This window comes from Lissotriton vulgaris, chromosome 7, assembly GCF_964263255.1.
Source record: "Lissotriton vulgaris chromosome 7, aLisVul1.2, whole genome shotgun sequence".
In the NCBI taxonomy this organism is placed as follows: domain Eukaryota; kingdom Metazoa; phylum Chordata; class Amphibia; order Caudata; family Salamandridae; genus Lissotriton; species Lissotriton vulgaris.
In genome coordinates, this window is record NC_141695.1 from 428,025,672 (window position 1) to 428,037,461 (window position 11,790).

Consider the following 11,790-nt stretch of genomic DNA (forward strand, 5'->3'; position numbering starts at 1 on the left):
GGTTTTGACACTGGAAACAATAACCTCTGAGAGTTTGTTTAGTTCCCCTCTATCTTGGGGAAGGAAGGTGAGGTGACTGATTCAATGGGCCTGATTACAAGTCTGGTGGTCTTCTGACCTCTAGACTCGTGCTGTCGCAGCAGTGGAGGTCCACCCTCCAATGCATTTCGACTTCTTACGTCGATGCGGCGGTGGACCGTCGGCTGCGCCAGGGAACAGTAAATGTAAATGTAAATGTAAATGTAAATGTAAATGTACTGGCATTTATATAGCGCACTACTTACCCGTAGGGTCCCAAGGCGCTTCGACCGCTGCGAAACCCTTCCTGGCTTCCCTGAGAGATGGTCCCTTGATGGGTATCTCCAGGGTGAGACCAGGCATCCCCGGCGGTCTGGTGGGGCCGTTAGTGAAGATGAGGCAAGCTAATGCCCAGAGTTGCCGAGTGTGATCGCTGATCAGAGTGGGCACCGAGGCGAGAGAATTATCGAGTCCGCTGACCCTGGTCCAGAAACCTGCCGCGCCGGGAATCGAACCCTGGTCCCGGGCCGTCCTCTGCTCTCGGGTCTGCCGCCTCTAACCAGTGAACCACACTACTTCACCACCACCGCCAGGGAACAGTCGTTCCCTGGCGGTGGCGCAGCAGTGCCACAGCACAATATGCTGAGCGGGGACTGGCGCAGTCCTGCTCAGCATATTACGATTTACTGGGCCGCACCCATTTCGTGGTGGAGCTCCACCATGAAAAGACTGTCGGTGCAGGAACAAAGGGGTCCCTACAGGGCCCCCATGGCCCCCCGCCATTGGGATGCACTCAGTGCCCCCCTGTCTCTACCCCCAGAAAGTTCCAGGACAGCATGGATGTCCATGTCCATGCTGTACTGGAACTTTTTTGCTGTTCCCATTGCAGTGCCTGTTTTCCAGGCACTGCCATGGGAATAGCAAAGAACCGCCGACCTTATTACAAGTTTTGCATTTCCAACTCGTAATACGGTTGGCGGCCATTGGGTGGTCTTTCACGGGTTTAACGTAGACGGTGTTGCACTTGCTCCGCTGCACCAAACTCGAAATCAGGTCCAATGTTATTTGAATTAATTGCTTCCAGGCCGGGAAGGGCTGAGAACAGATTTATTTACAGTAAAGTATAATCCTATTTATTATTCTCGGTGTGGAGAAAGCTTATTTCAGAAATGTGAATTTGTTTTACCTGTGTCTGATGGGTACTGGAGTAGAGCAACATAAATGGAATATTTCACTATTGCAAGTAATAATTTTCACACCACCAATCACAAACAAAGCATAACCCATTCTACATCACATCAATTATGCTTTAACAGATAACTGAAACATTATCCTACACCAACAACTACCTCCCAAACACAAATTGTCTAACACTCTCCCTCCCATAAAATACCAGCAAATCTCTAATACACCTACTTAAGCAGGACAGCGAAGAAATGAAATGCCATATTTGCAGCACCAGTGCTGTTTCTTACCTCCTCACCTTCCCTTATACATAAAGAACACACCTCAAACAATAATAATCACATAACTAGAAGGAGCACAAGGCATAAGACCGAAAATAACCCACACACATACCCTCCCTTCAACAAAATAAAATTATAACATTTAAATTGTTTGCTGAGGCATACCAATTCAGTTGGGAAAAAATAAACAGAACTTCTTGAACGTACTGGCATATACGAACAAGGCATACTATTCATCACTTCAAACTGATTCAGAAAAGATATGTGCCCAAAATTGCACGAAGCTGATACCCACTGACCCCTGCCCACAATATCAAGTCATTTCACATTGCTGTTAGTGTAAAAACGGAGGAGGACTAGCCTTTAGATTTATAGACATCGTAACAATCACCAAGTTGGAAAAAGGTAGCTATACAAGGTTGAAAAGCATTTTTTGGTAGATTCCAACCCACACCCTCTTTCACCTGTCACTTCCTCTGCTCTACAGACTTCCACCTGACAACAAAGCTTTTACTGATGCTTTCTTGGACACAGTCTCAGACCTATCACCAACGCTGTCCAGAATATCTATACGTAGACATCTTAACATCTGGTTTGATAAACCAAATATGCCTCAGCCATATGCTATTATATCAGGTCAAAATTCACATAACTTACAACAGATCGTCTCTGTACCCACCCACATAGCAGGTCATACATTGGATGTAGTTTTCTCTACTCCGAAAACAAATACTATTCAATAAACTTCACCTATTACTTGGACCATTCATCACACCATCAACTTCTCATTCAAGATCACAGATACAATATCTACTAAAGCCCACCAACCCACTACATCCTGGAGACAGTGAAACAAACTAAACATGCAAGAGTTGGAATCATACCTAACAATAAATGCACAACTGGAGACAATACATTTTGTGGAAAAACTCTTTGAATGGATGTCCTCAGCCTTCAACATTAATCCCAGAAAACAACTTCGAAAAAAGCACAAGGAAAAATATGACTCCGGGGGGCAAGATGTCGGCTGCAACGCTGGCCGAGTGAGCTGACTTCCGATGCTCTCCTGAGAATCACCACCCCTCTGTTTTACATGGTTCGAGTCGGCGTAGCTGTGTAGCGCTGAAAGAAAGGGAATCAGTAAGGGAATTACTCTGCTCCTGGGCATGATTTGGCACTCGTAGTTGTGGTGCCTGGACTTACCTGCACAATCGTGTCTGGTCTCTGCAAGTCCTCTCTTCTGGGCAGTGGTTTCAATAACTCGTACTTGCCTGATAACCTCGATGGCACCGAAGACAGGAAAAGGAGCCAAGATGCGCGGAACTCCAGCTGGGACCGGAAGCCCTAGGAGAGCTGCTTCTAGCGTGCCGGCGCCGTCACTCGTTGGCCGGGAGCGAAGGGAGCTGCAGACCGGGCCGCTGGCCAAACGGGCGGTAGAGGCACCACTCCCCCGCGCACGTTAAACGGTCACCTCCATGTTCAAAGCCCAAAGCCAGAGAAAAAAAACAGAAGATGTGGCTAAAACCTCTGCGAATTGAGTGGGTTCCCCTACTGTATCAGTGGAACCTGAAGCTCCCGATCCTATGGATAAGGCACTGAATCCAGGTACTGTGACCTCAATCCCCCTTTGGGACAGACTCCCTGTATGATAATAATGACCCAGTTAGGAATGGTATAGGATGTATGGGGGGCAAGATGCTCTAAATGGCGCTGAACTTGCTGAACGTGATAGTGAAGGCAATCAGGTGACCCGGCTAAAAATATGAAATCAGGCTGTGTAAAAAGGATCATGCTGCCAGAACAGTGCCCTATGGGTAATGTAGTTTCTCCTGGCGGGGACATGAGGATTGAGCAGAGAACACTTAGCTCAGACCTAAGGGCCACAAAATTCCTATCTGACCTTCAAGATGCTGAAATCTGCACTGTAGTCCCCGTGAAGGATGTAGACTCCGGGGATATATTTCACTCCATGTCAGACCCCTCTCTATCTTCAGGTGATGAAAGCCTTGGGAGGGATTGGGCGGGGGCTGAGAATGACGTGAGTAATCTCTGCTTGGCTGAGGGAGAGCTTGATGAGAATTCTCCTCATATCTCTGATACAGTTCGTAAAAGGGAATTTGGCATCTCTGCTACAGATCAAGCCTCCGGCTCCACAGGCTCGATGGTTTGGGATTACTCTTTCTCTCCTAAACTGGATGGAAATGGTTTACTAGATGAAGCTACAACTGTCGGACTGGTAAATTCAAATCAAGCTGTCCCTAGTGAAACAACTCTTACTACTATCTACCAAAGCATAGCGGCTCATAGAGAGGAGACTCACTCTGAGAGCTCATGTACCCACGGGGCCTACTGTAAGCTTCAGAATTCAATACGTAGGGTTGCTAAGACCTGCTCTGACTTTGCCACCAGAATTGGAGAAGCAGAAGCTAGAATATTCACATTCGAAGACAAGCTTGTCGCACAAAAATCTTTTACTCACTCCTTGGAAGCCCAGAAGATGGATACAGTATGGAAGTTAACGGACCTTGAGAATCGATCAAGAAGAAATAATCTGCGGGTATTGGGCATCCCAGAAGGAAAGGAGGGCACTGATGTTCGCCAATTTGTAGTTGAGCTTTTCACTGAAGCATTTCCGGCTCTGAAGCATTGAGACTGGAAAACTGAAATTCAAATGGCTCACAGATTCCCTTTCAATCCTCAAAAAACAGACTGGTTTAGCTGCTGAAAAACCATGTGCTATCTTAATCTGCCTTAATAATTTGGGGTTTGTGAGTGTAGGGGGAGGTACACAATTGCTGTCTAGTTTGTTGAATCAGTGTGAACATCTTCATGTTATAATGAAAACTTCCTACACTCTATTCTTTAAAGGCTGTTGGGAAGCGCTGTACTTTTTTTGAATTTAGGAAAATAAATGGCACTTGACAGGGAAAATGGATAAAAGGGATAAAATACCTATTTGCTCTTTAAATAGTTGTGGCCTTAATGATCGCAAAAAAAGGAATTTACTTGCTAAACTTATTCGGCATATGCAAATTGAGGTGCTGTGTGTACAAGAAACTCACATACCTTCGAGCAAACAAGATTGGCTTAAGGATTTGGGTTTGGACTTATTGGCTAGTACATGCCAGGGCACCAGTACACAGGGCTGGCCATTTTAGCAAAACATTGATTTATAGTATGTAAACGCAAGAAGGAAGACAAATTGGGTAGATGTGTAATTTTGGAAGCGGTTGTTAATGGCACTTCCTTCTCAGTTTGTTCCTTAAGTGGATCAAACTTGGACGACCCTGAGGTACTGAACTATCCGAGTATAGGAGTAGATGGCTGGAACTCTCCGTTAATTCTTTGTGGCGACTTTAACATTCATTTACAGAGCAGTTTTAATCTTGCAGGGTATCTTCTGTTTCAAGGTAGAAAGGGCAGGACGTTTAGAGCACTACAGGTGCTAGTTAGGGAATATGGGCTTGCGGATGTGTGGCAAAGGCATAAATCTGGAGATTCCGGGTTTTCTTTTTTTCTCGGCTCCCCATAAAAAAATGAGTCAGGCTGGACTATTTTTTTATTACATGTCAAACTGCTGATAATGTCTGCATTGAACTTCCTCCAAGAATAATATCAGATCACAATCCACTAATAGTGGAGCTTTCGCTCAGTGGATATTCTAGAGCCCTCCCGACATGGACTTTTGATAGGAAACTGTTATTGGACCAAGGATATTGGACACATATGGCTAAATGGAGCACTGAATTTTTAATAAATAGAGGCTCCGCTTCTGAAATTATAGTCTGGGATGCGTTCAAAGCCACCCTACGGGGCGAGACCCTTAGCTTTTCTTTGTTCTTCAAAAGAAGGTTAAAGCTAAAATTAGCGTATGGACGAATGAGTTACGGCTAGCTGAGATGGAGCTCATAAGGAAAATTAATACTGCTCAAGAGTTAGATGATTGTCAACAGCTTATAGCGGCTATTAAAGCTAAAATACATCAATATTTTGCGAACGAGTTAGCCGCTAAATATATACGTATAGGGCCGACATTTATTAACTTGGGGAAAACAATGGGAAATTACTTGCCAAATGCATACAGCAGAGGGGGATCGCAAATAGAATAAGCAGAATTTTAGATCAATCCGGTCAGAAGAGGCTCAGTTGGGAATTCTAGACGTATTTAAAACATTTTATAAATGACTATATGCGGCAGAAGACGAGGCGACCTCAGAGAGAATCAGGGAATTCTTAAATGAACAACCTACTGTGAAAGTCACATTAGAACAGAATGAGATCCTTGCTGTCCCGATCTCATGGGAGGAGATCAAGAAAGCAATAGTCTCTCTAGCTTCTGGTAAGGCTGTGGGGCCCGATAGTATCCCTTTAGAATTTTTTAGAACATTCCGGCAAATACTTAAACCTGAGTTTTTATCACTATTTCGTCTATCTCAAACAGGTCGGATCCCTAAATCTTGGCAGAAGACTGCTATTGTAGTGTTTAAAAAAAAAGACAAATCTGAACTCCATCCGGCATCATATAGTCCCATTTCACCTATTACCGTAGATAGCAAGGTCTATTAAAAAATAATTGCGTCCAGGTTTGGTGCAATTATAACCCCATTTGTCTCTATCCGTCAACACAGGTTTATTCCTGGCCGGGACACAATGGATCATGTTAAACGGATTATTGCTATTTTTGACTGGGCGCAGGCCACTAAGTCACTGCTCAGGGTGATCCTGTTAGACACAGAGAAAGCCTTTGACAGGGTCTCCTGGCAGTTTCTTTGGTCAATTTTACAATGGAAGGGATTTGGTAATGAATTCCTTCAAGCAGTACAAGCACTCTATATAAGAGAAGCGTACATCCGCATATCTGGGCAAGAATCACAAACATTTAGTATTAGCAGGGGGACAAGACAGGGGTGCCCTTGTTCTCCACTGTTATTCTCACTATATATAGATCCCTTCCTTAGTAAATTGTAGGTAGATTTGAACATCAAACCAGTTAAAGTTACCAATACCAGCTATAAGGCATCGGCGTACCCCGATGACATTGCAATCCTCACAAATAATCTAAGGCTAGCTTTCTCAACAATGGAAGATCTGGTGAAACAATTTGGTGCAGTATCAGGATACAAATTCAACATTTATAAGACTCAATGTCTACATTCAGGTAGTTCACCTCCCGTGGATATCCCAACTGTGTCTGAGGCCATTTATTTGGGGGTCAAGATTACTGCAGCAGTGGAACGTTTAGTGGAACTTAACATTTTACCGGTGATCCACTCAGTTAATAAGACCTTAGAGAGACTAGATCACTTACAGTTATCATTACATGGACGCTGTAATTTTATTAAAATGTCAGTTTTCCCAAGATTTGTATATTTTTTTTGGACCATCCCTCTGGTATTTTAGACATTTCTTATTACAAAGTCTGAAAGGGTTTGCTTTCGATTTCTATGGGGATATCGCCATTCTAGGAGGGCAATCAAGTGGATGACTCTTCCTCGACTTATGGGTGGATGGGTGGTACCCAGTCTGTTATTATATCATTGGGCAGCGCTACTGCAACATATGGGAGTACTTGTTGAGATGGGGCTGTAATCCCGGATGCCACGATCCCCGCTATATATGAGATGCTGCTTGGGGATCAAGCTTGGCAATGTTTATTCAATTTTGGAGCAAAGCTATTATAAAAAGACTACATTTTGAAATTGTTTATTCAGCGTATATGATTTGGAGAATGATACATCGCAAATTCAGGGTAACCAATATTAATGCATATATCCCCTTCTCTGCTTGTGGCCTTTTACCAAATATATTTCAGGATAATGTTACATATAGGTGGGGTAACAGCGGCATCAAGGTTTTAGGGGATATGTGTGCTGACGGTCAATCGGCCTCATTTTCGTTTCTGCAAGAAAAGTTTGGTTTACTTAAGACAGACTTTTTTAAAGTTCTTACAGATTCAGAGCTTTTTAGATGCAAGTTTGCAAGGAACGAATGCTAATTTGAATGAAATTGGCTTGATAGAAATAATTCGGAAACAATCACGGATAGGGAAAGTATCTGGCACTATTGGATGTGTTACCCGATGATTTAGTTACCCAAAATGCTATTTGGGAGAGAAAGTTAGGAATAGAAGAGATACATTTGGAGGTATCGCTGGAATTAGCTAATCAGGTGCTAATATCTGGTAGCCTGAAGACTCTGTTTTTATGTCTGCTTTCGACTTATATTATACCCCTGCAAAGACATCGAAATGGGCTGGCTCACAAGGTAGCTCATGCAGTAAATGTGGGCTATGGGCTGCAGACACCGTACACATGTTTTATACCTGCCCCGCTTCAGCACCTTTTCTAAGAGATATGGAAATTTTTTTTATTCAATCCTTGATTCTCCCATAACACTCACATCTGATTTGATCATTTTGGGGGTAGAACGGATTGAGGAGGGACACTTTCGTAGAAAATCTGAGACTGGTTTTATATTTGCAGCAATGGCCATCTTAAGGTTATGTACAACATCTCAATGGACTAGCCCGGATTCCCCAACTTTTATTAATTGGCGTTCCAGGATATTGGCAGTATATAGTATCAAAATTTTGGCCTACTGAATACGAGGGCAAAGGAGGCAAAAGTGGGGTCAAAAGATTTGGGCTCCTATCACCAGATGGTTAGAAAAGACTGTCTAGTACGTCTAGATAACATTTTTCTCTTTTGCCTCTCTTGCTCTTGTGTATTACCTTGTTCTCCAGTTCTTATTTCCCTTTTTCCCTTTCTGCTTTTAGATATCTAATAATGAACTGCTGTGCTGGATGTTTAATAATGAATTGTCTAGATAGTACTATGGGGGTCATTAGGATGGCGGGCGGACTTTGTCCGCCCGCCATCCTATCGTGAAATGGGACCGTCCGCCATAAGGGCGGGGTTCCCGTGGGGGCCATTAGGATGCGGCCCCCACAGTTGCGGGTGCATCCTGCATTCCTGACATTGTGGAGGGCGCTGCACTCAGCACCGCCCACCACAATGCCAGGAAGGGATGTCGTGCACTTCCATGCAGAACATGGCAGGCACCGCGCGGTGCCTGCCACTGTTGTGCATGGAACTGCAGGGGGATACCATAAGTATCCCCCATGTGCACCCCCATCCCCCAGAGTCCCTGGGGCCCGCAACGGGCCCCTGCAAGCAATTCCCACAATGCCTTTCCGTGGCGGCAATGCCACCACGGAAAGGCATGTTTCCACCCCCATAGTAATATGGCTGGTGGTGTCTAACAGACACCGCCACCATATTAAACTCTTTTCTGGCTGGTCGACTTGTCGACCGGGCAGGAAAAGCAGCGGATTGTCTTTCCGTCCGCCGTGGTCCCCCCCTCATAGTAATATGGCGGGGGAAATGGGTGGCAGACGGGGTCGGATCTTGGGAGGACGAGATCCTAATGGGCCCCCTAATGTCAAAGTTTGAAGTATATATTTGAAGTGTTAATGAATATGTACTCACTGTGACAAAACTAATTTACGAACTTTTTTGGGGAAAAAATCAATTAGAAAAAAAAAAGTAAGAAACATGACTCCTTCGATTAATGAAGAGCAAAAAAGGATATCTCTCAACGCAGATGGCTGAAGTCCAACAACTTGCCAGTCAAAATGTGTCTACACAGACACAATAGAAGTACAAATCATATATAAAGGCCAAACAAATCCATTACTTAACCCAACCCTTTTTTCAAAAGACTTCGGCATTAAACTAGCAACACACTATCTAAACAAAGCAGACACACTGAATTCTTATCTAACTAACAGAAACAACTGCAGCCAACAACAATCACAGCACGTATACTTAACTATCATTTATACCAGACTTCCACGAAATTACAATCTCAGAATTTGAAGACCTATTAAAAGTTAGCAGCCCAGCTAGTTGCCCTTAATATCCCAGCCAGCCACTCATTTTCAAAAAGATCCTTCCATCAACATTGACATCTATCAGTGTCAAAAATATCAACAACTCCTTAAAAACAGGAATTTTACTTGAGATAATAAAGAAGGCATACATATGGCCATTAGTTAAGAAGAAAACTTGGACCCTCATGGCCCCAACAGCTACAGGCCAATTGCCAATGTGCCTTTTCTTAGCAAATTTATTGAAAAGAAAAGCCTTTAAACAGATCTCTGAATTCTTGGATGAAAACCAACTACTCACAGGCTGGCAAACATGATTTTGCCCAAGGAGAGGAGCCGAATCTACCCAATTACAATTTGGGGTGAGCTAAAAAACATTGTCCACAAAAATGGTGTTGCTGCATTACTACTCCTGGATCTTTACGCAGCATTTAACAAACCACACCATGACACACTTTATCTTTGACTGAAAGAAATAGGTACAGATGGCATTACCCTCAACTAGACAGGCTATCGCAATCAACCAGCTACACAATAAAAACACTTAGACGCATCTTACCAAATCTTGGAGTTCTGCAAAAAAGTACAAGCAACAGCATCATTTATTGGGGTGGGGGGTGAGGGGGGGGAGAGTTTTATATTGAGCGAACTAGACCCAAAGGTATCAAAGGGCTTTACATGAGCACCAGTTGCGTTATAGATGAACACAATTTTATTTTTTGGTTAGGCGCTGGGAGGCTAAGTAATTTGCCTGGAATCACAGGATGTTGAGTTTCCCCAGCCGAGACTCAAACCTGGTTCCCCAGCTTCAAGGTCGACCACCCTAGACGTTAGGCAACATCATTCATCCTCTCAAAACTTGTTTATACTAAATAACAATAATACAGCACTCCAACCTCAACCATCATAAGCCTACAAAGAATCTAAAACCCAGCAACAAGACTACTTCTAAATAGGGGTGGGCGGAATTTGCGAAATTCAATTTTGCAAACTATCGCGAAAATGTTAAAAAACTCTGCGATCACGTGGAAATATTGCGAAGTTTTTTTCCTGCCCGTTCGCGGTATTTTCTGTGTGATCGCGTTGAAAATGTCTTGCTAACTTACCCATGTGGTCGCTCATGGGCGCGGCTATCTTGTTTTCACTTATCCCGCCCGCTCACGCTGCTTACTTCCTGTTCCGGGTCGCGCAATGCATGCTCGCGCCCGTTCGCATTACGTATTTCCTGTTCGGGAACGCTTTTACGTGTTCGCGCCGCTTTTTGCCATCTTGTTTTTCACTCTATGATATTGTTCTGGGGCCTGCTTTTGAATCCTCCCTCTATATATTCAATCCTTTGTTTTAAGAAACTTTTTTTTTAATCTTTTTAGTATTATTCAGACTAATTTCCTTGTTCTATATTTTTAGTTTTTGTCTACTTTTTGTGTTTTTAGCTACTTTTTCACTCTTTTTCTAGTGCCTGCTATTTTCATTTCTTTTACTTACTTTTTTAATTTTATTACCTTGTCTTTCCTGCCCCACTCTCCCCAGAACCATGTCCAAGGGCAGGGCTCGCCGCAGCCAGAGCCGCGACTGCCTTCCTTGTGGAAGGCGGCGCCCACAAGGGGTGAAAGCACGGGCCTTATTTGGGGAGGTGGAGTTGGCTGCACTCATTTTCTTTGTGCAGCGCTACCTCCCCCTAACGCTCTCAGCAGGTGGCAGGCCTGGGTCTGGGTACGGGCTCCGGGAGCGTCGGCAGGGGTGGGGGAAGGTGCGCCCGGCAGTAATCTGCTGCTCTGGGGTTCGGTGCACCCAGGCCCAGCTGACGCACCGGTGGTCCGACATCCTGGACCGGGAGCAGGACCTGCTGGACCTGCTAGGAGTGGAGGTCCTGGGTCTTGGTGAGTAACTATTTAATTATTACTACTTTGTGTCTGTACTTCTGCTCTGTGTTATATAATTATATTGCGAATATCTTTTTTTTCCCAACTAGCTAGAATGCTGCTGTTACAGGTTAATTATTACGTTTAAAAGTCTTCTGTGATTGTTATGACACAGGTGCTCTTCTGCGCTACTACTAATCTTAATTGTTTGCAACTTTGCGTTTGAGCTCGCTTAGCCTGATTATGTAAGAGTTTATTTTAGAGAAATTAAGTTACGTAATGCTATAGTGACTCTAGTCCCACTTTGTCCTGTCACTAGGAGATAGGGGCGGATTGATACTTAGGTTTAGTTACTTTGTAGGAGTTTGTAATTTTTTCGTGGTATGCGTGATGCCCCCTGTTACGTCACCTGCTGCTAGTACTCTAAACTTATTAGAACCTTTTCTAGTTTGTTCAATGAGTGGTAATAGGCTTAGCACTAGCAGAACATCAGCATCAATCAATCAACTAAAAATTTGGTGTATACAAAAATGTAGTCATGTGTCCTACATTTGAC